General features: G+C 39.8%; 1 protein-coding gene across 3 annotated transcripts in view; it reads left to right on the top strand.

Moving 5' to 3' along the window:
* Positions 1 to 4,093: 4,093 nt before the first annotated feature.
* The window catches only part of LOC137240200 (protein transport protein Sec24C-like), a 50,341-nt gene continuing 27,203 nt past the window's right edge, over positions 4,094 to 27,231 (top strand). For all 3 annotated transcript variants that reach the window (XR_010949628.1, XR_010949626.1, XM_067766158.1), the window contains exon 1: positions 4,094 to 4,429. The gene's annotated coding sequence lies outside the window, so the exon portion shown is untranslated. The remainder of the gene's footprint in view (positions 4,430 to 27,231) is intronic.

Below are 27,231 nucleotides of genomic sequence, written 5' to 3'. Positions count from 1 at the left end.
ACCAACCCTCCAACCCGATCTTCGACTTATGTTGCTGAAATGGTGAACATATAAATATGTGTTTAATGGCGAGGTCGAGAAAATGTACCGCCAAATTCTCTTGCACCCCGATGACAGAGACTACCAACGGATAATATTCCGAACCCCCGGACACAGTCAAATAAAGGACTACAAGTTGAAAACGGTCACCTTCGGGGTTAACTGCGCGCCTTTCCTGGCTATTGGCACTCTACACGAGCTGTCGAAAGATATAGCCGATTCCCATCTACGCGCAGCCCTAATACTAAAATCCGAGACGTATGTTGATTATATTTTATCTGGCAGTCATGATCTCCAATCAGCCGAGAAATCCGTAACAGAGACTATAGACGCTCTTAATTCAGCCGGCTTTCCCCTAGAAAAGATCACGGCAAACCATTCCGACATCCTCAAAAAAATATCGAAAACTGATCTGCTGGAAACAAACTTTCTCGAGTTCGAAAAGACTAGCACCGCCAATACCCTGGGCATACAGTGGAACGCCCTAACGGATACATTCTCGTATACCGTCGACTCAAATCCGGCATCCACTGCAGCCACGAAGCGGCAAACCCTCTCCTCCATTGCGAAACTTTACGACCCCGCAGGGTGGCTGACACCCATAATGATCCAAGTGAAGATGCTCATGCAAGAATTGTGGTTAGACGGGACCGAATGGGACGAGGAGGTTAAACCCATCCGTCTAGCCAAATGCGCAGTTCTCTCAAAGTCTTCCCTCTATCTCAGCCATCCATATACCCCGATGGATGAATTTTACGCCCGATCAATATGTTGAGCTCCACGGATTTTGCGACGCCTCAGAAAAGGCTTATTGCGCAACCATCTACCTAAGAAGTACCGTCGGTACTGAGGTCCACTCTCACCTTATAGTGTCCAAAGGCAAAGTGGCTCCTCTCAAAACTATTAGTCTGCCACGCCTGGAACTATGCGGAGCGCTCTTATTAGCAAAATTAGTCGCAGTAGTCCAACCCCATCTCGGCCTAAGTCAAAAAATATTAATTATGTGGTCCGATTCTGAAATCGTGCTAGCCTGGCTGGAAAAGCCACCCCACTCTTGGAAAACATACATCTCCAACCGAACAGCGCAGATTATAGACCTCGTTGGAGATGTTCCTTGGCGACATGTGCGAAGCAAAGACAACCACGCGGATCTTGGAACCAGGGGATGTAGCCCCGACGATCTCGCTAACTCAACGCTATGGTGGAATGGTCCAGAGTGGCTTTCGCGACCCCCCGAGGATATGCCAACACCAACTGCCAGAAATATTGTACCCCCCGAACTTCGCCGAGTCGAAGCACTGCATGCAGCGGAAGAGTCAGAAGATGTCTTAGCACGGTTTTCCTCCTATCCCCGCGCCTTACGCGTAACAGCGTGCGTGTTGAAATTTATAACTCAGCTTAGAAATGCTGTAGGAGGCAATCGTACTCCTAAAGATCCCGGCCTCTCTTACGCCGACGTCATGCGCGCGAAAATCCATCTGCTGAGCTTGACTCAGTCGAGATTCTTCGCTTCCAAAAGAACTTCCCTCAAAAATTCAAAACCAATCGGAAAGCGAAGGCCCCTCCTGGCAGTTGACCCCTTCCTGGACACAAACGGGATTCTCCGTGCCAACGGACGATTAGTAAACGCCGACATGACCTACAATGAGTGTCATCCTATCATTCTCCCCGAAAAGGTTCGATTTACTGCCCTCTATATAAGATTTCTACACGAGAGCTATCTCCATGCGGACGTCCGCCTCCTGCAACAAGCTATGAGGCAGGAATTCTATACCCCCCGACTCAAACCTCAACTGAAAAAATGTATTTTCCAATGCGACAAACGCAATCCCAAATAATGGCAGCTTTAACCCCCGAACGATGTACTTTCGCGCCCCCCTTTACTGCTACTGGCGTAGACTCCGCCGGCCCGTTTCAAATAAAAGCTTCGATGCTCCGATCTCCAACCCTCGTAAAAGGCTATGTGGCCGTTTTCGTTTGCTTCACCACCAAGGCGATCCATCTGGAATTGTGTTCGGATCTCACAAGTAAGGCTTTTCTCGCTGGCTTTGCCCGGTTTGTAGGACGTCGAGGGTACCCGAAACAAGTAATGAGCGACAACGGCACAACATTCATTGGTGCTAAGCGAGCTACCGAAGTAGAGTTCGTCACCTTCCTCCACGAAGTTTCGACAGATATTGTCTAAAAGTATGCGCCACAAGCCATCGAGTGGAAATTTATACCCCCCGGCGCACCCCATGGGCGGATTATGGGAATCTGCCGTCAAAAGCTTTAAAACCCATTTCAAAAAGGTTGCCGGAACACACAGCTTCACCTTTGAAGAATTCTCGACTTTATTAGTTCTTATAGAGGCTGTACTCAATTCTCATCCCATATCCCGCTTTCTCAGGACCCGGCGGATCCGCCACACCTGGCCACTTTCTCCGAGGCGCACCCCTTCTCGCCACCTCTCTATGATTAACCGTTGGGACCGGTTGAAAGTTTTGCACCACCAATTCAGCAAGCGCTGGAAGAATGACTACATTATGGAGCTGCACAAGCGTTATCGATGGAAAACAGCTCAAACTCCCCCTAAAATCGGCGATCTAGTCGTCATTAAGAAGACAATTTACCCCCCATCGAATGGCGTCTAGGTAGAGTGAATATCACTAACCCTGGCAGAGACGGCCACATTCGAGTAGTCGACGTACGCACCCAGAATGGCGTACTCAACAGACCCATCACAAAATTGTGCCTTCTACCGACCCCTGAGCCCGACTCCGGCCCTCAAAGCTCGGTAGCATCCACAGAACGTAATACAGTCCACCGTCCCCCCCCCCCCCCCCCAGTGCTGTCGTAAAATCAACAGATATAATCGTACCCCCTACCAACACTCTACTCCCAACCTAACGAGTGACTAGCACGTAATTGTATCCTATCTTCCTCAGATGGATCGCCAGCGCCCTCCTGTGCCCGCACCACGCCGTTCGCTGGAATCGCGAGTCGTAGTGCCCGCAGCCCCGTCCCGAAGCATCAACCCAGCGGTGGCCGATTACCGCAAGTGCCGGCTATGTCTGCAACACCACGCTCTGTCGGTGTGCCCTCTTTTCAAGGCAATGCCAGCTCACCAACGCATGTGTAAATTGTTTAGCATTATCGCATTGCACCCACGACTGCAACTCAAACGAACAATGCAGGGATTGCGGGGGCTTCCACCACACTCTGCTACACCGCGACACCGGAGGCCACCAAGCACCACCCGTAGAAGAATCCCATCCACAACCACGCCGCCGCGTCGCTACACATCGTCGTCGCCGATGTCCACAGCAGATACCTACATCTAATGGTCGCGCGCCAACCGCGCATTCAACCCCGCGACCCAGCGTTGGAGATCGCACGATACGATGTACCGCCACTGGTCTGCGAACCTCAACGTACAAACATAAAGTTGGGAAAATCCTCATAAAGGAAGCAGTCAGGGCTCTAACCGAGCTGCAGCACACTTTAGGCGCTTAGTACGCCTAGACGGGCCAGGATGGTCACGCGGCATAGGCTGTCACCCGTCTAAATCTCCCATTTACAAACACGAACTTATTTATAACCTATATATCGTATTATATTATCTTGTATATATTGAATTATATATTATATTGAACTACATCTTATTATATCCATGAATTGTAAATAATTATAATGTATATAATCATCCTAGCTTATTTAATCATCCATATCCTTCATTTGTAACGACATAGGGCGGGTGGCAACCTCTGTCGCGTAAACCCATCACAATGAATTCGCCGCACGTTACAACGGGCCATCTGGTATCCCCACCAGCTGTTCGGTGGCCATCATATATTTTATTTTCGCTTTGTATTATTGACATAATTTTGCTCTTGAGAAAATCATCATCGCGCATTTTTTCTTATTACAATTAACTACTCAAGTTTGGAGTGCAAATTTCCTACAATCTGTTTAGATCAAGAATTTCGTGTTATAGAAGTTTGTAATTCACCGAATTGTGAAGTGATTAAAAATCCAAATAATTTGGGGGGGGGGGGGGGGGGGGGGATATTATTGAGCTTGCGAGCTGCGATTCACCTGTCCAATTAAAATTATTTCTGCGGCTATTCCAACCAACCGGGATAACTGCTAAGTGTGATTCGTAAAATTTCCGCTATCAACAAGCCCGTCATAAGTCTAGGACAGATACGAGGTTTTCGTAGCAAATCCTAACTTCAACTTGCAAATTCGTTGACTATGACATTAGTTTGCTTACTTCGTGAAAGGCCGCAAAGCTCAACCTGCCCATCTGCAGCAACGAACACTTCGCCCAGAAGCAGCAACAACTCCTGTCGACACTAGAAACAGCAAGAACCATAATCGGCTATCCAGCCCCATCACTATAAAATCGGTGAGTACCATCTTCTAAATGAACTAACTAGGAAGAGTGCCATGAGTAAACTTTTTGCCAACCTCCCACCGAAGAAGACTGCATTACTTCGAAGAGAATGCTTTATTGTCTGATTCGATGGCCGAAGGGAATACTTTATTTCCAACTCTATCGAAGAAGTGACTGCATAACTTCATTAAGAATGCTTTATTGTCAACTTCCACAAAGGTGAGTTCGTCATTTTAGGGTCCCGCCTGTTGTTGTTGTTGTATTAACGATAAAGACACTCCCCGAAGGCTTTGGGGAGTGTTATCGATGTTGATGGTCCTTTCCCGGATATAGATCCGGTACGTTCCGGTAACAAAGCACCCTTAAGATACTAGCCCGACCATCTTGGGAACGATTTATATGACCATATTAACTTTCTAGGCCTTACCGCCCTCCCCACCCCCTAGTTTCATGAGGAACTTGGGGTCGCCAGAGCCTCGGCTGTTAATGAAAGAGGATTCGCCACGGGTAGGTGAGGTTGACAATTAGGTTGGAGAAGCTATATATTGCGCTGCAATCCCTTGAGATGGTTGCGCTACACAACCACTTGAATAAATTTGGTATTTTAGTCGCCTCTTACCATAGGCATACCTACCACGGGTATATTCTAATCCCCCTAACTCCCTGCGAGAGGGACCCGTCTCGATCCAAAATACGACCCGAAACCACAACCACCGCGATTCTCCCACGAAGGGGCCGAACCCATGGACAGGAGGTAACACCTGAATACAAAACATTATGCGATGCAATGTATCAGGTTACAACTGGCTTTTCCTGCTCCCCGCGATACAGTTTTTAAAGACCATGTTTAGGGTTCCGCAGATGGTACACAGCGTCAATACTGTTCCCTTTCGAGTAGTCACCACTCATAGATTGGTTAGCCATGGTACCATGATCGCCTTTTACGATCCTTATACCTACCGAGGGCATATTCCTGACCCGATACTCACAGGGGGACACTGGTATGAATGTTGGAGATTCGAGTTCAATACTAAGCTGATGAAGAAGTGAAATTCAGAAAAATGTCCTGTCTGTTTTCTGAAAATATTTTCATAAATGAAATGAAATTTATTTGCATAAGATTTCGGTCGGCCTTGGTCCATTGTCTGGAAGGAAACATTTTCCAAATATTTATCTATCAGAAAGGCTACCTAAGTAGGTAGCAAATTTGAAAAATATCGTACCATAACTAATATTCTTAAGAAGCAAAGTTCAACAAATATTAACATTGTAGAGAAGAGCTACCTCTGTGCCAAATTTCACGAAATTCGCATAATAATTATTTGGATTAAAAATGTTGAAAAACTTTACGGAAACACTCTCAGGGTTGCCAGGAAGCTATCCCGGAAATCTTATCAAAATCGGCGGATTAGTTTCGGAATCCATAAGCTTCATAGATATGTGTATACCCTTGTTTCTCCACACATGTCTCGAAACGAGTAATCTTAGACAGTCTCAACGTGATTGAAGTACATTGGGCCTTCCCGAATATCGGATTCATTCTTCAGTTGACAAGGCTAGATGTCGAGGAAATGGATGGACAAATAAGCACAAGCACGATGTGTCCCCAAAGGTTTAAGAAGCCATCAAAACTACCAAGCCTTTAAAAACAATAGGCCCAGACGGTATACTCATGTCGATTCTAAAACATCTTGGCGATGAGTTGATCAGCTATCTAAGGAATGTTTTGATATTGGCTTTCAAGTACTTTGTCAATCCCGAACAATGGAAGTTGGCAAGGATAAATCGAATACTAAAGCCTGGGAAACCAGCTAGCTTGGAGACTCATATCGTCCAATATCTTGCCTATCGCCAGTAGCCAAGACACTTGAAGCCGTCCTGTTTCCGCAAGTCACCGCAAACCTGAGATTTTCCAGTCATCGGCATGGCTTCCGAAAATTACATACAGAACCACCACCGGGCTAGCCGCCAAATCGCTGAATCAAAGAACCCCACCATACAACGGTACTCGTATTAGACTTAAAAGCCTTACATACAGTCAATCACAGCAAGTTACTACAAAGACTTATAAGGGTCCACTCATCCTCGCAGTCAGGAACATAACATAAAAAACTAGAATAATTAAGCACGGGGGCGTGTCCTATCCCCGATTCTGTATATTTTCTACATATCAAGGCTGCCTTCCCCACCAGAATGATTTATTTTCATTTTCTACACCGCCGACTGCATGATAATGGCAACAGGACCTGGCCCTCCGATAGACGAGTTTGTTTGTCTCCTCAGTCTTTCTAATTTCGGTAAAGGTCTAGAACAGGGGTCGACTGCTAATACGCGTCTCAAAATATCGGGAGAGGCGTCAACCGACACGTCTTGACATATTATATATCCGAATATTATTAATAATACGAAAAAGGAAAATGCAAATTTTTAATCGTTCAAAAGATATTAAGGAAAAATCGCGGGCCCCTCCGAAACTGGGGGTTCGCTTTTGCGCAGCGTTGGCGACCTTTGGCCACGCTTATAAAAAATTACCATAGAATATCCACCAATGGGGTGGGATGAACATTAAATCTGTGCAAAATCCCTTTGTACACACATTTTTTCCCTGTGTACAACACTTACTTAATTGGCGCTTAACCGTTTAAACGGTTATGGCCGTGCAACAAGGCGCGCCAGTCGCTCCTTCTCTTTGCCAATAGGCACCAATTGGTCACGCCAAGGGAGTTTTAATCGTTTTTCACCTGGTCCTTCCAACGGAGTGGGGGCCGCCCTCTACCTCTGCTTCCATAGGTGGGTTCCGATAGAAACACTTTCTTGACCGGAGCGTCATCTTTCATTCGCATAACATGGCCTAGACAGCGAAGCCGCTGCGTTTTAATTCGCTGGACTATGTTGATGCCTGAGTATAGCTCGTACAGCTTATCGTTAAATCATCTTCTGTACTCTTTGTGTACAACTACCACACGAAAAATACGAACTTTAACTGCAAATATCTGCGGACAGAGATACGATTTTACTTTTCCGCCTTCAGATTACTATTGTCAAGCTCATTACCCGTCGTTTGTCACGTCTCCCGATATTTTGGACGCCTGTTAGCAGTCCACACCGACCAAATCCACGGCCACTCTGTTTACGACGTGGAAAGTGCAAATATTGGACGTTAACGTTGACTGTGTTACGCTACCGACTGCCAGCCACCCAAAGATCTTAGGGACAATGAGTACTTTTAACAATGGATTGCATGTTAGTATTTTTTATTTAACCTGAAGCAATAAAAAATAAAGAAATAATTTTATATGAATATGACCTTGAATACAAATAAAATTTTTATTTTGAAGAAAATGTCAGTTTAACATGTATTGAGAAGTAGGAACCTGAGTGCAAAGATAAGTATGTATAACCTGCGTGTTATTAACATTTGCGTCGATTAAGTTTTGTAGAACAATACTACGCTTATTTCCAGGAGCAACTGCGTTCCCTTGTGGATGCATATTGTTTATAGGCTCTTGGTCTTATATCAAATTCTTGTGTTCATTGTTGTCATTTTCCAAACAGCAAATGTTATGAAGAATGCATCCAGATATAATAATCCGAACGATCGATTGCAGGTCTGTATTTTTAGTAAAGCGAAGCAGTCGCCTGAATCTTATTTTCAATAATCCAAAAGCATTTTCAACGACAATTCTGTGTGACGAATGTAAATAATTGAATTGCCTCTGCACTGATGTTAAAAATCCATTATCTCGAAATGGACTTATCAATCATTCAGTGTTCGCGTAAGCTGAGTCTCCAAGCATGAATTGAAAATTGGATGTCAATATCAAATATCAATATCAAATTTTTCACTGGGTATTAACAGTAACCCCATAAGTTCGAAGAGTATATTTTATGTGTAGGCGCGAAAGTTTACATGTGTGAATGTAATCGTAAAGACAATGAATGTGATAGGGTATAGGCATGTGGGTGTGCTATTGCTTGAATGTATGCGTGCAGTAACTTGACTGAGTGAAAGCGGCAAACTTACGAAGACAGGAAAGGCTTAAAAGCGCGATCGTCAGCAAACTTGGACTCAGTACGGAATTTTCATGTGTCGCCGAAGAACATTTGTAGTGTTGTAGTTTCTCTTCAAGCGTCCGTGAAGTTGAAGTTAACAAAAAAAAAAAATAAACAAAAAAAAAAGTTGTTGAAGAAAAAAGTGTCGGTATCGCGCCAGTTTTTATTCGGTAGGGAGTTCCAGATCCTGCGAGTTCCAGTAAAGGTGATCGGTACTACTTAGCTGCTGGTGAGTTATAAACCCCCTGTCCATATGTATAATAAATCCTAGAAACTAGGCTGCACAATAACGTTATAGTTCGCTCGGTGTTCACCGCTATTGCTTTTCAAACAAGATTTATTTTCGTTGATGCCAGAGGCAGTGTTCGGTGAGGTTTCATTTTTCTTGATGTTCGAGTTTGAGTTTTTTGAGTGAAATATACGCAAATAGCCTCGAAACAAAAAGGAAAATCGAGAACCTTTTTGGATAAAATTGTTGATACCAACGCAACAAAACTCTTTTGACATTTTAGGAAAAAAATTTTTTAATTGAATTGAGATAGTTCGGTGTATGTATCTATCAAATTGTTCAGGCTTGCGTTTAAAAGGAAAATATAAAAAGATATATATGTGAGTAGATACACATCCACACATGTTAGATCACTGAGCGGGAATCAAGAAAAGTGTCTTTTTCCAGGTTTACCCCCGGCCGGTGACACCGGAGTCCCCAGCCCTTTCCTCGAAAAGGGACACTGTAAAACATCAAGTTAAGCATATGAGCCTTTTGGTAAAGCACGACGCAACAACACTACTAGGTTGATACACATTTGCTATATTTTGCACATACGAGATTTTGCACAATAAGATACGGCGACCGCTCCAGGCGCAACCCAACATCTGATCATTTATGCGGGTGTGTCAATGAACGAAAATATAAAACATATTGGAGAGGGGAGGATAATTTCTAAATTAATCACCAGCAGAGCAGCACATTCCGTTAGTCGGCCCTGGTTTAAAATATGTGTCCGCTAAATGGGTTTTAATTTTTTTTGTTTAAAATTTTATGATTTATAATTTTTCCTTTATGCCGAATTTGTGTTGTTAGTATGAATGGTGTGTGTGTGTGCTATAAGGAACTCAGCTCACCACCTGGATTGTGACGCGTTGAGCTGGGATTCAAAGCGGCACCCTTTCCTGTCCCACCAGTCTGGGAAGCGGCCATTGAAGCCGCTCCATCCATTCTGCCGGAAGCAGGAGGTGTTTCCAGGTTGAATGGACAGAAGGGCCCAACACCCCCAGCCAGTCCTAGGGGTGATCCCCTGGAGACCGCCCCTGCGTTGCGGCTGGGTGTGTGTGGAACTGTGCGTGTCTGGAACTGACCCTAGTGGCCCCAACCAGTCCCAGAGGCAGGTCCCTAAGACCCCCTAAGAATTTTTCCTTAACCCCTAACTGCCTTACGTTTTGCTTTGAATAGAAGTTTTTTTTTTGAAACACCAATACTCAAGTTTAACAATTTACATTTTTTTTCCTGATTATAATGTCGCATGACCAGTCGTTTGGGCGAATGGGCCGGAATACTCCGTCCGGGAGTGCTGGAAATTTTAGGGGAAACCAGTACCGGGGTAGCAATAATAGGAGGGCTTTTTCGAAGGCTAAGCGTCGCCTGGTGATGCATACCCCAGTAGGTGGCCGAGATGGAGGTCCCGCGGAGACGAATGCAAGCTCCGACCTATATGACCAGCATGAAAAAATGGATAGACCGGGAAGCACCAGCAATCTGAACGCGCCCCTGATGAACGCGTATAATATCTCGGGGCTAAGGACCAATGTGTCAATGGACGGAGCTGGTGCTTTGCCACTAAATCATGGGAATTTTGGAGAAGCAGCAAGCGATAGGGCGAATACCCCAGGGATCCGAGCCAGCTTTTCCGGGCCTCGAAGGAAGAAATGCGGAGGGAGATGGGGACGATTCGAAACAACATGGACCAGCTCAACGCAGCTCTCGAGTCTGCTCAACAATCCATGAGTTTCAACAGGAACGCGATTAGAACGGAACGTAACCCACTTCCAGCGGTTGTAACCCCAATGAGCCCTGCTCCGAGCAACATAGTAGTAAAACCCCAGGAGTGGAAAATATCGTTCGACGGTACTGGGGGCGTTGCGGACTTCCTATTTAAGCTAAACACCCTGTGTGAGTGTACACAATATTCTGACGACCAAATAATGGCTAGTTTCCACCTATTTATTTCTGGGCGGGCCGAAGAGTGGTACTGGTTGTTTACTAAACAAAACCGAAACGCGACTTATGCATGTTTGTGCTATTCATTAAAGAGACAGTTCGGTACTCTAAAAAGTGGCCAGGAGATCATGATGGAGATATCCATGCGTAAGCAGAAGCTAAGTGAGTACTATGACGTGTTCCACACGGACATAGTCTCCTTGAATGCGCGCTTAAGAGAACCAATGTTAGACATCATAAAAAGGAACGTCAACAGTAGCCTTAAGCTGATGTTTTTCAACGCGGAAGTGAGAACCCTTCATGATCTACACGATGTAGCACGCAGAGGAGAACAATTACTGAAGGAAAGCAAGTTATTGGGAACCACGTACCCGGGACGTCACGTGAACGAGGCCCGCACGATAACCCCGGACATGAGGATGGAAGGTGAGGAGTGCGAAGCTGATCCGCAGATAGGACTATTCAGGAATCCAGTGTTTGAATTGTCAGGCTATGGGGCATTCTTATAATTACTGTGAGGAATCCGTTTTGTTTTAAATGTGGGCATAGGGGAATATTTACTCCAAAATGGCCAAGGGACCATCGCAGGCAGGGAAACCAGTACCCGAGCGAGAAGGCGGGGGAACCTCGTTCGGTGTCATAGCCCCATACCACCCAGTGCTCGAGGCGTCGGCACGTGCGCTGAACCGGAAGGTGGGTCTCTCACCGGTACAGGGTTGCAGGGAGGTGATGAGCTTCCGAGGAGCAGTAGTACCTTTACAGTACGGATAATTCAAATAGTTCTGAAACCGATAGTCAAACGTCCTCATCCGCGATGAGCGAACCGACCAGAATTCTGCAACGCCAGCATAGGGATGCCGCTTGCCAGACGCATTTTTCACTTAATCTAGAAGAAAGGGAATATAGGTATGAGCAAATAAGACAGGCGGTTTTTGAAAAACAACCGGTATCAGAAAATATTTTGGTGTGCAGGAAAAGATATAACCGGAGAGTACAGGAGCGTAGATTGCTGCAAACCACCACGTTAATGCTTACGGAGGATGAAAGGCCTCTCGTTAAGGCGAAAATCAAAAACAGTTTTATTGTGGGGTTGTTGGACTCGGGAGCCAACGTCTCCATCTTGGGGAAGAATGGTGTAGATTCTTAAAAGATAACGGCTTCGATTATCAGCCCCTACATGCATTCATATATACCGCGGGTGGCAACAAGCAAAAAATCTTAGGCTCAACATCTTTACCGGTCACCTTCAAAAATACCACAAAGGTTATTCGTTTTTACTTTGTTCGTTCACTTCTCCAAGAAGCTTACTTCGGTGTTGATTTTTAGACAGCATTTGCGCTAGCTCCCGAAATATTCCCAAGTGTAGAGTGCATAGATGTTAGCAATGAAAAGCACGAAGAACTTAATCTCCAGGATTTGTCACCAACCCGGAGAAGAGATTTACAAAAGGTCATATAGATGTTTCCTTCCTTCGAAAAGCTAGGCCTGGGGCAAGCAAAGTTAGTGGAGCATCACATTGACACTGGTGATGCGGCTCCTATAAAAAGCAAACATTTCCCTCTTTCGCCACCAAGGCAAGCCGAAGCTTTTAGCGAAAGAGACAGGCTACTCGAATTGGAAGTTATAGAAGAATCGAACTCTCCGTGGTGTAGTCCTGTGGTACTGCTCCGGAAACCAGGTAAAGTTAGGTTGTGTATAGATAGAAAGGTCAACGCGGTAACTAAGGAGGACTCATACCCGCTGCCTCATATCAACGGCTTATTAATCAGACTGAAATATACGCACTTTATTAGTGGCATTGATCTGAAGGACGCGTTCTTTCAGATCAAATTGACGGAGTCCTCCAAGGAAAAAACAGCATTCGCGGTTCCGTGGAGGCCTTTGTACCACTTCAAGGTAATGCCCTTTTGTCTGTGCAATGGAGGTTTGTGGTAGGTTTGTGGGCATGGCAAATTGGTACCGAGCATTTATTACCAATTTTGCTGACTTGGAAGGTCCCTTGACCGACTGCCTTCGTAAGTCATCGATCCCTTTCAAACTTACTGCTGAAGCAATAGAGGCTTTCGAAAAACTTAAAGTAGCCTTGAGTTCCGCGCCTGTCTTGGCCCAACCCGATTTTTCCAAAGAGTTTGTAATCCAATGCGACGCTTCCAAAATAGGTGTTGGCGGGGTGTTGTTCCAGGTCGATGACGAGGGCGCTGAGCATCCAATCGCGTTCGTTTCGAAAAAGCTGAATAATGCTCAACGCAATTATACAGTAACCGGGCTGGAATGTTTCGCCGCCATAGTCAGCGTGAAGCGCTTCCGACCCTATGTTCAAGGATTCCCGTTTCGGATTATCACAGATCACTCCAACCTCAAGTGGTTGATGACGCAAAACGACTTGAGCGGGAGATTGGCGAGATGGTCGTTCCTGCTGCAAAGATACGACTTTAAAATGGAACATCGAAAAGGCACCCTGAATGTAGTACCCGATGCGCTTTCGCGGTTTGATGCCGACGAGTTGACTTTCACTACCACACCCGGGGAAATAGATTTAGTCTCTCCCGAATTTAACAGTAACAAATACCTAGATTTGATTAAGACCGTCACTGAAAACGGGGAGTCGCTCCCGGACTTACGAGTGGTGGATGGTTTCATCTTCAAGAGTGTTAAATTTTGGAAGGGGGTGAAAGGTGAAGAAGACTCGCTATGGCGTTTGTGGTTGCCGAAAGGGTTGACGGAGGAAGCAGTGATATTAGCACATGACGCCAACCGGAGTTACCACGGCGGGTGGCAGAAAACCCTGGAACGCGTTAGGCAAAAATAATTCTGTCCACAGCAGGCGAAGGACGTCAGGGACTACGTCCAGCGTTGTGACACCTGCAAAGGTGTAAAACCCTCTAATCAACAGTCGAGGCCATCTATAGGCAGTACCTACACTTCGGAAAGGTCATTTCAGCGGTTGTATTGTGATTTTCTAGGGCCTTATCCGCGATCCAAACGCCGCAATCAATCTTTTCGTAGTTCTGGGCCATTTTGCAAAGTATGTTTGGCTAAAGCCCATGCAGAGAGCCACGACTGTTAATGTTATAAATTACTTCGCTTCAGACATTTTTCCAGCTGTAGGGGTCCCTGAGTTTATTCATAGTGACAATGGTAACCAGTTTATCTCGAAGGAAATGAAACAATTTTTAGAAAATTATGGGGTGACACACGTGGAAACGGGGTTATATTCTCCTCAAGCGAACGCCTCAGAACGAGTTAATAGAGAAATTGTATCTAAGATAAGAATTTTCCTGAGGGATAAACCAGATAATACCGATTTGGATAAACATATACCCGAGATTTTATCAGTTTTGAGAAGCGACTTCCATACGGCGATTCAGTGCTCTCATACTTTGCATTATATGGTCAAAAAATGGTCCAACATGCCTCAGCGTACAATATTTTAGGGAAACTCGGAAGCCGAGGGAAGATCAGATTACAATAGCAAATAGAGCCGACAAGTTGACCAATATTCGTGAACAGATCCGTAGAAATTTAGATCAGGCCAAGTTTAGGGGAAGTTTTCCGGAAAAACGCCAAATTCCTGCCAAAATATCTTAAGTGTCGAGTGCTCCGAAAAATAGGCAATGCATTGTATGACTTCGAGGACCTAAACGGGAAATTGATAGGTCGCTTCCACGCTTCGGATATTCGCCCACAATAAACCCTCAAGAACGTTTTTTTGCTAAATTACAAATTGATTTTTTTATATACCTACCAATTGGATTTTTTCACCCTGTCTGGGCGTTTTGGCGATCGGGGACATCTCGTCCAGTATTCGCCCCAAACAACTATTTCATAGGGCGTTCACACGCGTTCTCACAGGGAACCGTGAACAACCTGGCAATCCAAAATTGGGGTGGACTAGCCTTACAGAGTTTTGACGAGTTCTCCTTTCTCAAAATGTCTACACCCATATATTTTTTTCTGGCCTTTCTGTGGGGGCGATAACCACTAGAACCATCCGGAGTTTTGACGAGTTCTCCTTCATCAAAATGTCTATATACTTATTTTTTTAGCTTTTCTGTGGGCGCGATAACCACTAGAAAATACCACACGGAGTTTTGACGAGTTCTTCATAACAAATATCTAATTGCCGCAAAGCCTTTTAACTAAGAAACAAAATTTATTTACCAATTGACTTGATTTACTTTTTTTATGATGGACCTTGTTGCCTGGCTAGCTCAGTCGGTAGAGCATGAGACTCTTATCTAAGGGGTGAGTCGTGCCCTACGTTAACTGACATCGGAGGTTCCTGGAAGTGGCTTCCCACAGGTGAACCGGTTTCCTGTTAGCTTCACCGTAAGGTCTTCAAAGCGAAGCAGGTTTGTTATGGTCCACTTGGGAGATCCACCCTTGGAACGTACTAGTTGGTTGATCATAGGTGAAAAGGTCAGCATTCCCCTCACTCATGTCTGCCTGGGGTGGTTAAAATAATTTTTTTTTTTAATTTCGCGCGGGTGGCATTGCCAAGAATTCCCATCACATTGGCGTATTTTCAATAACACCTGGCTCAATTGTATAGGTGGCTCATCTCAACAGCTGATTTTATTATACTCAGCTGAGCAGAGCTCACAGAGTATATTAACTTTATTCGCATAACGGCATAAACTAATCGAGATAGATATAGACTTCTATATATCAAAATGATCTGGGTGAAAAAAGAAATTCATTTAGCCATGTCCGTCCGTCCGTACGTCTGTCCGTCCGTCTTTAAACACGATAACTTGAGTAAATTTTGAGGTATCTTGATGAAATTTTGTATGTAGGTTCCTGGGCGCTCATCTCAGATCGCTGTTTAAAATGAACGAAATCGGACTACAACCACGCCCACTTTTTCGATATCGAAAATTTCGAAAAACCGAAAAAGTGCGATAATTCATTACCAAAGACGGATAAAGCGATGAAACTTGGTAGGTGCGTTGACCTTATGACGAAAAATAGAAAATTAGAAAAATTTTGGACAATAGGCGTGGCACCGCCCACTTTTAAAAGAAGATAATTTAAAAGTTTTGCAAGCTGTAATTTGGCAGTCGTTGAAGTTATCATGGTGAAATTTGGTAGGCACGTCAATCCTATTACTATATGTGTGCTAAATAAAAATTAGCGAAATCATATGACGAAAAAGCCCACTTTTAAAAAAAAAATTTTTTTAAGTTGTAATGGCACCACTAACGATATGGCAACACATATTAAAAGAATGTAATATCGATAGTGGGCTGGCAATGCCGTCATTCCGAATGGAATGCATATAACGGCATAGTGAAAATTTTGCAAAAGGAAAATTCATGGTAGATACGCGTTTGCCAGGAGTGTCACGTAAATTAAAATAGTGTTACAATATTATAAGTGCCTTTTAATATTGTAATTAGAAATCAAAGACGTTTTTAAATATATTATAAATACATATTGTATTTGAATCAACGGAATTGAATTTTGCATATTTTTGAAGTTATGATTAGAACAGTTGAAATTGCCGAATGGTAAAAAGTAGAAAAAAGGAAATTTATTAGGCCGAATGTATTAAATTGAATTTTAAGTTTGGTTTTGTCCCACTGTGACCCATTGTAGTTTAAAATGAATAGTAAATTTTTATAAATGTATTTGTGTTTTGCTTTTTTTCATAATTTTTTTTTTTTTTTTTTGTTATGTACATAATTTTTTTTTGTATTGTACAGTGTCATATTATGATAGAGTAAAGATATACAAAGCTACAAATTTATATTATGGTAGAGTAAAGATTTCAAAAACTACCATGTATTTAAAAAGAGAAAATTGGTTTAAAGATTATAAATTTATAATTTAAAAAGTTTTGTATATGTACATGTACATACAATGTGTTGTGTGCACACTGTGCGCCATACGCATATTTGAACTGCCGAATTTCTGTGATGCCGAATGTTCTGAATGTTGAATAATAACCTCCTGCTGCCGTTCGCTGCCATTCTGCCATTAATTTTCCACTGTTGGTGTTCTGCTGCTGCTGATAGTCGCTGCTGCGTCGCTCATGGCTTGCATAAAAAGATGTCGCTGTTGGTTTTCGGCGTTATGTATTTGTGTAGCTGTAGTTTTAAGTGTTATGTATTTTTATAGCTGTAGTTTTAAGCGTTATGTAATTTTTTAAGGTACAGTGTTCCTTTTGTAGCATTAGTTTTTTCTATTGTTTCGTAGATTATTTCGGTATTTATTAGATTGTTTGGTTATCTCCGTTTTTGTAAATTTGTCAAATTTTTAATTTTACCTCCGTTATGTAGTTAAGTCGATTTTTCGTGTTTTAGTAGTATTTGATTATCTCTGTTTTTTAAATTATCTCCGTTTTGTATTAAATTTGTAGATTTTGTTTGTTAGTGTTTTTTTATATAATCTCCGTATAAGTTATATTTTTTGCAAGTCCTTTTTATTTAAGGTAGTATTATTTTACACTACTGTACCACCACCATATGTAACGAATGAAACATCTTTTTTGAAAAATTTCTAAGTAGAAAAAATTTAGTTCATTATTGCTTTTTCAGCATTTAACTTTTTTTTGTAAATTTTGAATTTTTATAATTTTGTTTTTTTGTAGTTTTTTCAATTTTTAAAATTTTTTGTTTTTTTTTTTTTTTTTTTTTTGTAATGTAGATTTTTAAATTGTTACATTTTATTTGAACGATTTTTCAAATTTTAAATTTTTATTTTTGTTTTTCTTTTTTTTAATTTTTTATATTTATTAAACGATTTGAAATTTTTAAATTTTTTGCAAGAATTTTAAATTTTTTTCAATTATTGAAACGGCATTTGTTTGCAGTAGCTAAATATAAGCCACATTTTTTGTTTCGCAATTTTTTTTTGCGAGTGGCCGCCATTTTGCAGCACGGCCTACGGTCGCCATCTAAATGCTTGTTGTCGGTGGAGCTCCATTTACTCCGATAGTCACTTGGTATTTGCCAAACTTAAAACAAATTGATTTTTTTTGATTCAAATACAATATGTATTTATAATATATTTTAAAACGTCTTTGATTTCTAATTACAATACTAAAAGGCACTTATAATATTGTAACACTATTTTAATTTACGTGACAGAAAAAAGTGTGCAAATAAAAACGTAGCATATACTTTCGAGTAGCTAGCGTTTAACAAATTCAATTTCAATTCCGTTGATTCTAACTACAAATTATAAAAATAAAAACTTCTAATAATTGTAAACTTTCACAAAACATTAATTTTCTTAACCTTCATTGTTTTTTTTTTTTTTTGGTTTTTGGCCAACTCACCCATCTACGTATGTACGTTTTTAAGCGTAACAATTTATTTTGCCAACACAAATACGAGATTTTTGTTTTTTTTTTGGAAATACGGTGCGTCCGTAAACAAATATACATATATTTTTTGCATAAAGCGGTGGTTCCGTAAATAACCAAAGAGATTTTTTTTTAATTGCGGTGCGTCCGAGGACATTTATAATACAAGTTTGAAAAGATGCGGTGCGCCCGTATCTATAAAAATAAAAACCATACAATTTTGATCAAAACGGTGCGTCCGTAATAACACAAACACATTGAGATTTTTTAATAAAGCGGTACGTTCGTTATCAACAGCCAAGTCTTTCCTACAAAAATAAAATATTTTTTCTTGAAATCAAATTAAATTACTTTAATATACATTCAATTTAAATATCCAGTCTCTCATTAAATTGTCGGATAATTCTTTCAATTTCACATTAACATTCCAATCAATTTCAATTTCTGTTAAACTTTCGTAAGTAAATTCTATAAACTCGACTTTAAATCAGTCTAAGTATTTCTTCTTTGCTTTCTACTACATATGTTTTTTAGAAACAGGGAAGTAGTTCCCAGAATTTCAGGGCAAGACTCAGATCCCGAAAATTCAGATTCCAATTCCAAAAATTTTAATTCCGAAAGTTCCGATTCCGAAAATCTCGATTTGAAAAGCCCTGTTTCCGAAGGCTCAACCACATATTCGCCCAGTACAATCAAAAACCTTGTTGTTAGACTTTCTCTGTCCGGAGAATTTTACAGATTTGAGGAATTGCCCGAAACACATATTTCAACTCCTCCTAATTACGATACAAATATGGCAACTCCTGAGAAAAAAATATCGTTTATCAGCATGTGTGCTGGTATTATGCGTAAAAATTATAGCGGTGAGCCCCTAGGTTTTGAATTTTTCATTAATAAAATTGAGTTAATCGAAAAATTTGTCGACGAAAATTTAACTGGCACTTGTATTTCATATATTAAATCCAAACTCGATGATAAAGCTCGAGAAACAATACCAACTCAAATACTTTCAGTTAATTATATAAAAATAGCACTACGTAACCGTATAAAACCCGACAGCTCCAAAGTTTTGGCCGGAAATATTGTAGCTTTGTAAGTTAATAATAATAATTACACCGATTTCGCAAAACGCGTCGAGGAATTGTCTGATTCTCTAGAGCGTTCGCTCATTATCGAAGGGATTATTCAGGCCAAAGCCCATGAAATGGCCATCGAGCAAACAGTTAACGTTTGCCGATTGAATGCAAAAACAAGTTTAGTCAAATCAATCCTCGCTTCAACTAATTTTTCTGATCCCAAGGACGTAGTAGCTAAACTGATTGTAGAGCAATCAAATGAAATAAAAGAACGCCAAGTTTTAGCATTTAGTGCTCGGAACAATAACAATTTCAGAAATTTTCAAAGTAATAACCGAGGTAGAAATTTCCAAAATCAAAGTCGTAACTTTAACAATTACAGAAAAAATAGATAATCTTTTAGTAACAGTAACTATGGCAACAACTTCAATCGCGGCAATAAAAGGCAAAATTTCCATTCCGGCGGCGGAAATCGGCATCAGCCTAATAATAATAATAGCAGCCAATAGTCGTGCTAGCAATAATAACGGTTCTAACACTTCCAATAATAGAGGTAGAAATGCAAGTGTTCGGACTTTAAACAGGGAAGCCCCTCAGGAGCGAACACTGAGGGAGGACGAGGCAAATTACTAACTGATTTAGCTCAAAGTTTTTCTTCTAAAAACGTTTATTGTCTTAACTTAAATTATTCCGATTTTATACAATTAAATATTACTGGCTCTGACAAATATTGTACATTTTTAGTCGACACACAAGCCGACATTTCGTTAATTAAAATTTCTTCTCTCAATAAAAATTCGTCAATTAATAACAATGATACAAATAATATTACTGGAGTAACTACAGACAACTAACTTACACTTTTCAAATTTTTATATCAAACATACGTTGCACGTGGTAGAAAATGATTTCAACATTCCATCAGATGGAATACTTGGTAAGGATTTCTTAAAATCAAATAAATGCGATATCAGCTATGCAACAAATTGCATTTCCTTCTGGATAGGCAATGAAAAGATCGCACTTCCCATCCTTCACGGAATGGAAAGCGATACATGTGTTATACCACCTCGTTGCGAAGTTTATAGAATTTTCACTTTGGAAAAATACTCAAAACCACTTTTCGTGGATTCTCAAGAGATTTCTGACAGTGTTTTCACAGCGAAATGTATAGTTGATACTAGTAATCCGATCATTAAAGTAATAAACACCACAAATAGCGTAAAATACGCTACGGTTATAGCAGCGGCGCCTAAACGTTGCCGATGAAGGAATTTAGCAGTTCCCGAAATGGATCTATACAACGAGCTTTGGCAGTTGTCTAAATTTTTTCTTTCTTCTATTCTAATTTAAAATTTTTTCAATTAAGAAAAAATATATTATAACAATAATAATGATAAAATAATTATTGTTAGGCCTTGAGCTCGATTCAAACTCGCGATCTTACAAATAAGTAGGCCGATATAACAACAAAAATTGTTAATACATCCCAGAGCACGGGGAAAAGGTGTCAATGAAATATGACACTATGGCATCATCGCCATAAACAAAGTCCAATTTTCACGACTATTCTGTAACAGATGTCGCAGTGCTGTGAATATCAATTGGCAAGAACTAGAATTGAAGTAGGAATAATGAAGACAAACAAAAAACCGCTGTGATGGCTGAATGGTTATAGCAGCGGCGCCTAAACGTTGCCGATGAAGGAATTTAGCAGTTCCCGAAATGGATCTATACAACGAGCTTTGGCAGTTGTCTAAATTTTTTCTTTCTTCTATTCTAATTTAAAATTTTTTCAATTAAGAAAAAAATATATTATAACAATAATAATGATAAAATAATTATTGTTAGGCCTTGAGCTCGATTCAAACTCGCGATCTTACAAATCAGTAGGCCGATATAACAACAAAAATTGTTAATACATCCCAGAGCACGGGGAAAAGGTGTCAATGAAATATGACACTATGGCATCATCGCCATAAACAAAGTCCAATTTTCACGACTATTCTGTAACAGATGTCGCAGTGTTGTGAATATCAATTGGCAAGAACTAGAATTGAAGTAGGAATAATGAAGACAAACAAAAAACCGCTGTGATGGCTGAATGGTTATAGCAGCGGCGCCTAAACGTTGCCGATGAAGGAATTTAGCAGTTCCCGAAATGGATCTATACAACGAGCTTTGGCAGTTGTCTAAAAAAAAAAAGTTTTTTTCTTTCTTCTATTCTAATTTAAAATTTTTTCAATTAAGAAAAAATATATTATAACAATAATAATGATAAAATAATTATTGTTAGGCCTTGAGCTCGATTCAAACTCGCGATCTTACAAATCAGTAGGCCGATATAACAACAAAAATTGTTGATTTTTGATAAAGCTAAAAACAAAGAAAAAACCATTCATAAAAATCGTATACAAAAAATTACTTAAAGAAATTAATAAATGAATTCTAATTATATTTAACAAAAAATTTAAATCTTTACAGTATAAAAGTAAATTATGTCCACATTCGACTCCAGTAATGATATGGTGCAACAAAATACAAAGATAAAAGAAAATTTCAAAATGGGCGTAACTCCGCCCTTTTTCATTTAATTCGTCTGGAATACTTATAATGCCATAAGTCGAACAAAAATTTACCAATTCTTGTTAAATTTGGTAGGGACATAGATTCTATGACGATAACTGTTTTCTGTGAAAATGGGCGAAATCGGTTGAAGCCACGCCCGGTTTTTATACACAGTCGGCCGTCTGTCCTTCCGATCGGCAGTTAACACGATAACTTGGGCAAAAAACGATATATCATAACTAAGCTTAGTTCACGTACTTATCTGAAGTCACTTTATCTTGGTATAAAATATGGCCGAAATCCGACAATGACCACGCCCACTTTTCCAATATCGAAAATTATGAAAAATGAAAAAAATGCCATAATTCTGTACGAAATATGAAAAAAGAGATGAAACATGTTAATTGGATTGGTTTTTTGACGCAAAATATAACTTTAGAAAAAACTTTGTAAAATGGGTTTGACACCTACCATATTAAGTAGAAGAAAATTAAAAAGTTCTGCAGGGCGAAATCTAAAGCCCTGGAATCTTGGCAGGAATACGTTCGTGTTATGACATATATAAATAAATTAGCGGTACCCGACAGAAGATGTTCTGGGTCACCCTGGTGCACATTTTGGTCGATATCTCGAAAACGCCTTCACATATACAACTAAGAGCTACTCCCTTTTAAAACCCTCATTAATACTTTTAATTTGATACCCATATCGTACAAACACATTATATAGTCACCCCTGGTCCACCCTTATTGCGATATCTCGAAAAGGCGTCCACCTATAGAACTAAGACCCACTACGTTTTAAATAATCACTAACACCTTTGATTTGATACACATGTCATACAAACACATTCCAGGGTTACACTAGGTTAATTTTGCTAAATGGTGATTTTCCCTTATTTTGTCTCCAAAGCTCTCAGCTGAGTATGTAATGTTCGGTTACACCTGAACTTAGCTTTCCTTACTTGTTCTTTTCATTGTACTGGCATAGAGGTTGTCTAAAGCGCAAAATGTAACCACCACAAGGGGGTTATTTACGGCCATGGTGGTCAAAGTGTTTCAGTGTTTGTCATAGTGCTTGGGAACAGGTTGTGCCTAAGACGTAGTTTGGATCTCGTCGCTGTATGAGTACGCTTTCAGGCGAATTTATTAAGGACCCTCGGGGATGGGTTTGTCTCGTTATCAACAACGCTCAATCGCTCTACTTGCCAACATTGGTGAAAAGACGGCTAAAATAATTTAGAAGCTCGATTTCGAAATTAACAAAAAGGTGGATGGTTGGTTGCCGCATTGCTGTCTTAGTTGCTTTTGAACCTTTATAAACCAATAAGTTTTCTAAAATAGTGATATTGTGAAAAATTACTTCACAACATACCCAAGTGTGAATTCATAAGTGAATTCCGTGCATTGTGCCGGTGAACTGGGACATTTTTTTTGCTAAATGTTGATAAAGAGTATTATTTTAGATAGTAAATAAGTCGGAAGCGAAGCGAGCACGTGAAATGCACCCAACTGTTGTGTGCCTGGAAGAGTCGTAACTCTCGGAACCGAACACGGAAGCGTGAAGCCGCATATCGGCCTGTAATATTCTGTACACGATGCCCAGGGCGGTTAGGTGTACATGAATGGGGACGCAGTAATGGTATAACCACATGTTGCAACTACTTCATATGCTCACGTGCCCAGTGAAACGGCAATGTTAGCCATAACAAATTTATATGGTCCAACAACGGCTCAATTGACAGCAACACCTACAGCCCACATATTCCAGTAATAGCTACATCAGCAACGCAACCTCTACCCCCACAAGCCTAACAATCGACCGTGCATTACCAACAACATCCGCCCTCCCCGCGCGATATCATCACCAACGAAACCAACCACATCGTGAGTGCAACGACCACCAATAGCGCAACCACCTCGACCGTGCAATCACGAGCGCAACGACAAAAGGCAATTACCTTATAAGCTACACCACCAGTAGGCACCATCAATATTTAGCCACCACCAGCAGCGCCATCATCGTGCGCCAAAACCGCGCACTACCATTATCTTCGCGAGCCAAAACCGAGCAAGGCCACTATTCATTGCGCCAACTAAACGCTCAACAATCACCGAACTTACCACCACCATCAGCTACAACAACAGCAGGGCCGACTGACATAGGCCTGCTGCAAAACCCTACTAAAACAACTACCAGCAGCAACAACAACAGCAGGGCCGCCAACCATAGGCCTGCTATAAATCCCGACTACGACAACCAACTACTACATTTAAAAGCGGTGAGTTCGTTCCGTAAGAGGGAAACCAAATTTTTTTTATATTTAATTTAATAAACCAATGGTTGGATTTGAAATCATACTATATATTTAAAATATAAATAGATGTATGTATACGCACGAATCGTAGGAAGAATTACAGTAAATAATATGAACTTCATTTAAATCTTTTTGCATAAAATTTATTTTTTTACGTGCTACATAAGTATATCTATGCAAGGGCGTATACGTTTTAAATATATTTAGATGGTAAGGAACGTACCTTTGAAAGGTGTGAACTATTGTTGTGATGACTAATAAGTATTGAACTTTGCACTATCTGTTCATGATTAATCAATTAATCAGATCAATTTTAAATTTCGGATTATTAAATTTAAAAGAAAAAAATCCAAGATGAATGTAAGCAAAGATTTGATATTAAATACATTGATTATATATGTATACGTAGCTTCAAAATACTAGACTTGTAATTTTGTATGTGGTATATACTGGGTTGAAATGTAAAGCTAAATATATTGTTCAAAGAGAGCCCAGCTTTTTCGTTTGCATTACTGGGAATTAGTACATTCATACCTACATAAGTTTACTAGAGTTTTCATTAATTTTCGACTTCGCAAGTAAACATAATATACATTTGAGATAACTGATTTAGACATGCTCGGCCTGTATCCATATATATATATTTTTTTTTTTTGTTCTTGATAGAAAACCAAATTTACATAGCATACCGAAGTAAAATGTCAATTTAAGTACGGGCTCAATTAAATAAAATAGAAAAGGAAAGTTGATAAATAGGGAAATAAAAGGGGAAAAATACGTATGAAAGTAATATTAAACTAAGTAACCTTAAAATTAAATAAAGAAAAATTTTAATAAAATAAAATTACCTAAAATGGGATAAACTGAAATAAAATAAAAAAAAATTTTAAAAATAAAATTAAGAAATATTTCCCAAATTATTAAATAAATTATAAAATTAAAAATTACTTCAAATAAATGTTTTCATACATTTAAAACGATACGGGCAATCCCCGGTTAACTCATATAAGTAGACAACATTTGGTTAACTCGTTGTAGTTCTATAAATAGAACAAAAACAGCAACAATAAAAAGTTTCTCTGAAAACCGCCTTACAAACATGCATAACTTCAACACATAACTACATACGAAGTATGTGATGTGTAGAAGATAATATATGCGAAAGAACGCAATTGGGAAAAACTTTACAACAACGTAGGCATGACGTGGCTGAATGCGTTTGTAACCATTTCAACTATCGTAGGAGTGCGGGTTCGACTCCCACTCCCGGGAGAAAAGGCTTTGAAGAGATTTACAAGGTACAATCGAAACAGCTGTAGCCTTGTCCGTCCTGATGTCACGTTGTTTAAATTTTTCCCAAATTATTAAATAAAATTAAATTACATTAAAATAAATAAATCCAACAAAAAGAAAAAGCAAGCAATAAAATAAAATAAAACAAAAATAAAATAAACTATAATGAAATAAAATTAAATGAAATAACAAAAATAAAATAAAGTGTAATTGAATACGATAAAAATTAAACTAAATATACCAAAAATAATATAAAATAGAATAAAATAAAATAAAATACGATAAAAATTCAGCTAACATACCACTTAGTTACATATATCTAAGGTTTATAAACGCACTTATCGCCAAAGGTTATGCCTAAATTTCCTTTTTTTATCACTTAAAGCTCCTTTTATCGGGGAGTTAATAATTTTTTTATGTATCGAAAATGAATATCAAACAAAGGTAACAAAAAAAAAGAGAAAAATTTGTTTCGTATACATTTGTAATTACATAGAGGTTAATACATATAGTGTACAAGGTAATTTGTAATCTACGATTCCTTTTTTGTAATGAATTGTCTATAAATTTTAGAAAGATGGGAATGCTGATGGTTCTCCTCATTTAGAAGGCACATAGGGTATCCAGGTAAGGAACCACTGAAAATTTAGGTGCGTCGGTGGCCATGGTTTTTGATGATGGGATGAAGCACCGGGCGTCAAAACAACATCCGCGGCGCCCCCTATGTATATTCGGACTTTTGTTCTTTTAATTGTTAGCTTCTTTTTTGTTTCCCTGTTTCAGCGTTGTAACCGGTCGTATCCGGTTCGAAATCTTTTTTCTCGCTTTCCGTTATTGTAAGGTTTCAGTTGTAGTTTAAATTTAAATTCGAGTCTTATTTCCCGGTAAATTTTCGTTTTATGCGTTTGGATGTTTCTTAGAATTTTTGAATTTTGAATTGAATGTTTTAACGGGCTGTCCGTGACATCCGGTTCGGCCGGATGTTGTTTTAGTCCATTTGTGCGTTTTGAATTAGTTCTGCACTTTTTGTCAGTTTTTTAAAGGCATGATATGACCTTTTTTCTGTTTATGGCGCAGGACAGCAAGATTGGCAAGAACCCAGCACAGCCGACATAACTAGCCACTGTGCACCACAATATCATGCCGACTGCCTTCCTTGCCGATCCATTGTAGATGCGTAACCATAACAGGTTTAAAAAGAAGAAAACCAAAACCAAATGATTGAGACAGAAAATGAAAGAATAGATTCCACAACAAATCAAGTAGAAAAGCAAAACAAAGTAAAAACAAAATCAGGAAGAGTAATAAACAAACCAAAATACCTACAGCAAAACTATGAAACACTACCTGAACAGAGTATCGAAGAGCAAGTAAATATAGCATATTTCCTGTAATGTTTAATAGTCGGTGGTTCAGCAAAGAAGACCGAGTTCTTTATTATACAAGTTTTTATCTTCTTAAACGTAACAACGAATGTCAATGCATAGATACATAGAGAGTGATAGATTTGGCGTTGCCATACTATATAAATAATGTGTATATATTTATATTCTACAACTCTCTCATAAAGATATTTGTATACCCACATACATACGTATATACATGTATCGAGTATATTATTTTTGTAATTCAAAACTTAAATTTTTATATATATACATATGTACAAATATATTTTATATCCCGATTTATATATGTGAAATTTTGCTTATGACTAATTTGCAATTATGATTTTAATCGAAAAGTAGTGACTTCAATTGTTCCGGTTGCCATTTTTGTTATATCTTCGAGGAGCTATCCATTCTGCAATTTTCTCTTTAGCTCTTGCGGCTGTTTGCCTTGTTTCAAGTCTTTGAATAACGTTCGGAATGGAATCGTTTGCATCTTCACATATATCATCCTCCACTGAAGAGTCATCAATTACAACAAGAGGCTCTTCTGATTGTACAACAGCACTGGGTTCCTGCGGCCCATTTGTTTCTT

This window comes from Eurosta solidaginis, chromosome 2 (genome assembly GCF_040869045.1).
Source record: "Eurosta solidaginis isolate ZX-2024a chromosome 2, ASM4086904v1, whole genome shotgun sequence".
NCBI classification, from domain to species: domain Eukaryota; kingdom Metazoa; phylum Arthropoda; class Insecta; order Diptera; family Tephritidae; genus Eurosta; species Eurosta solidaginis.
The sequence above is the reverse complement of the archived record's forward strand: the minus strand, read 5'-3'. Positions and strand labels throughout refer to the sequence as shown.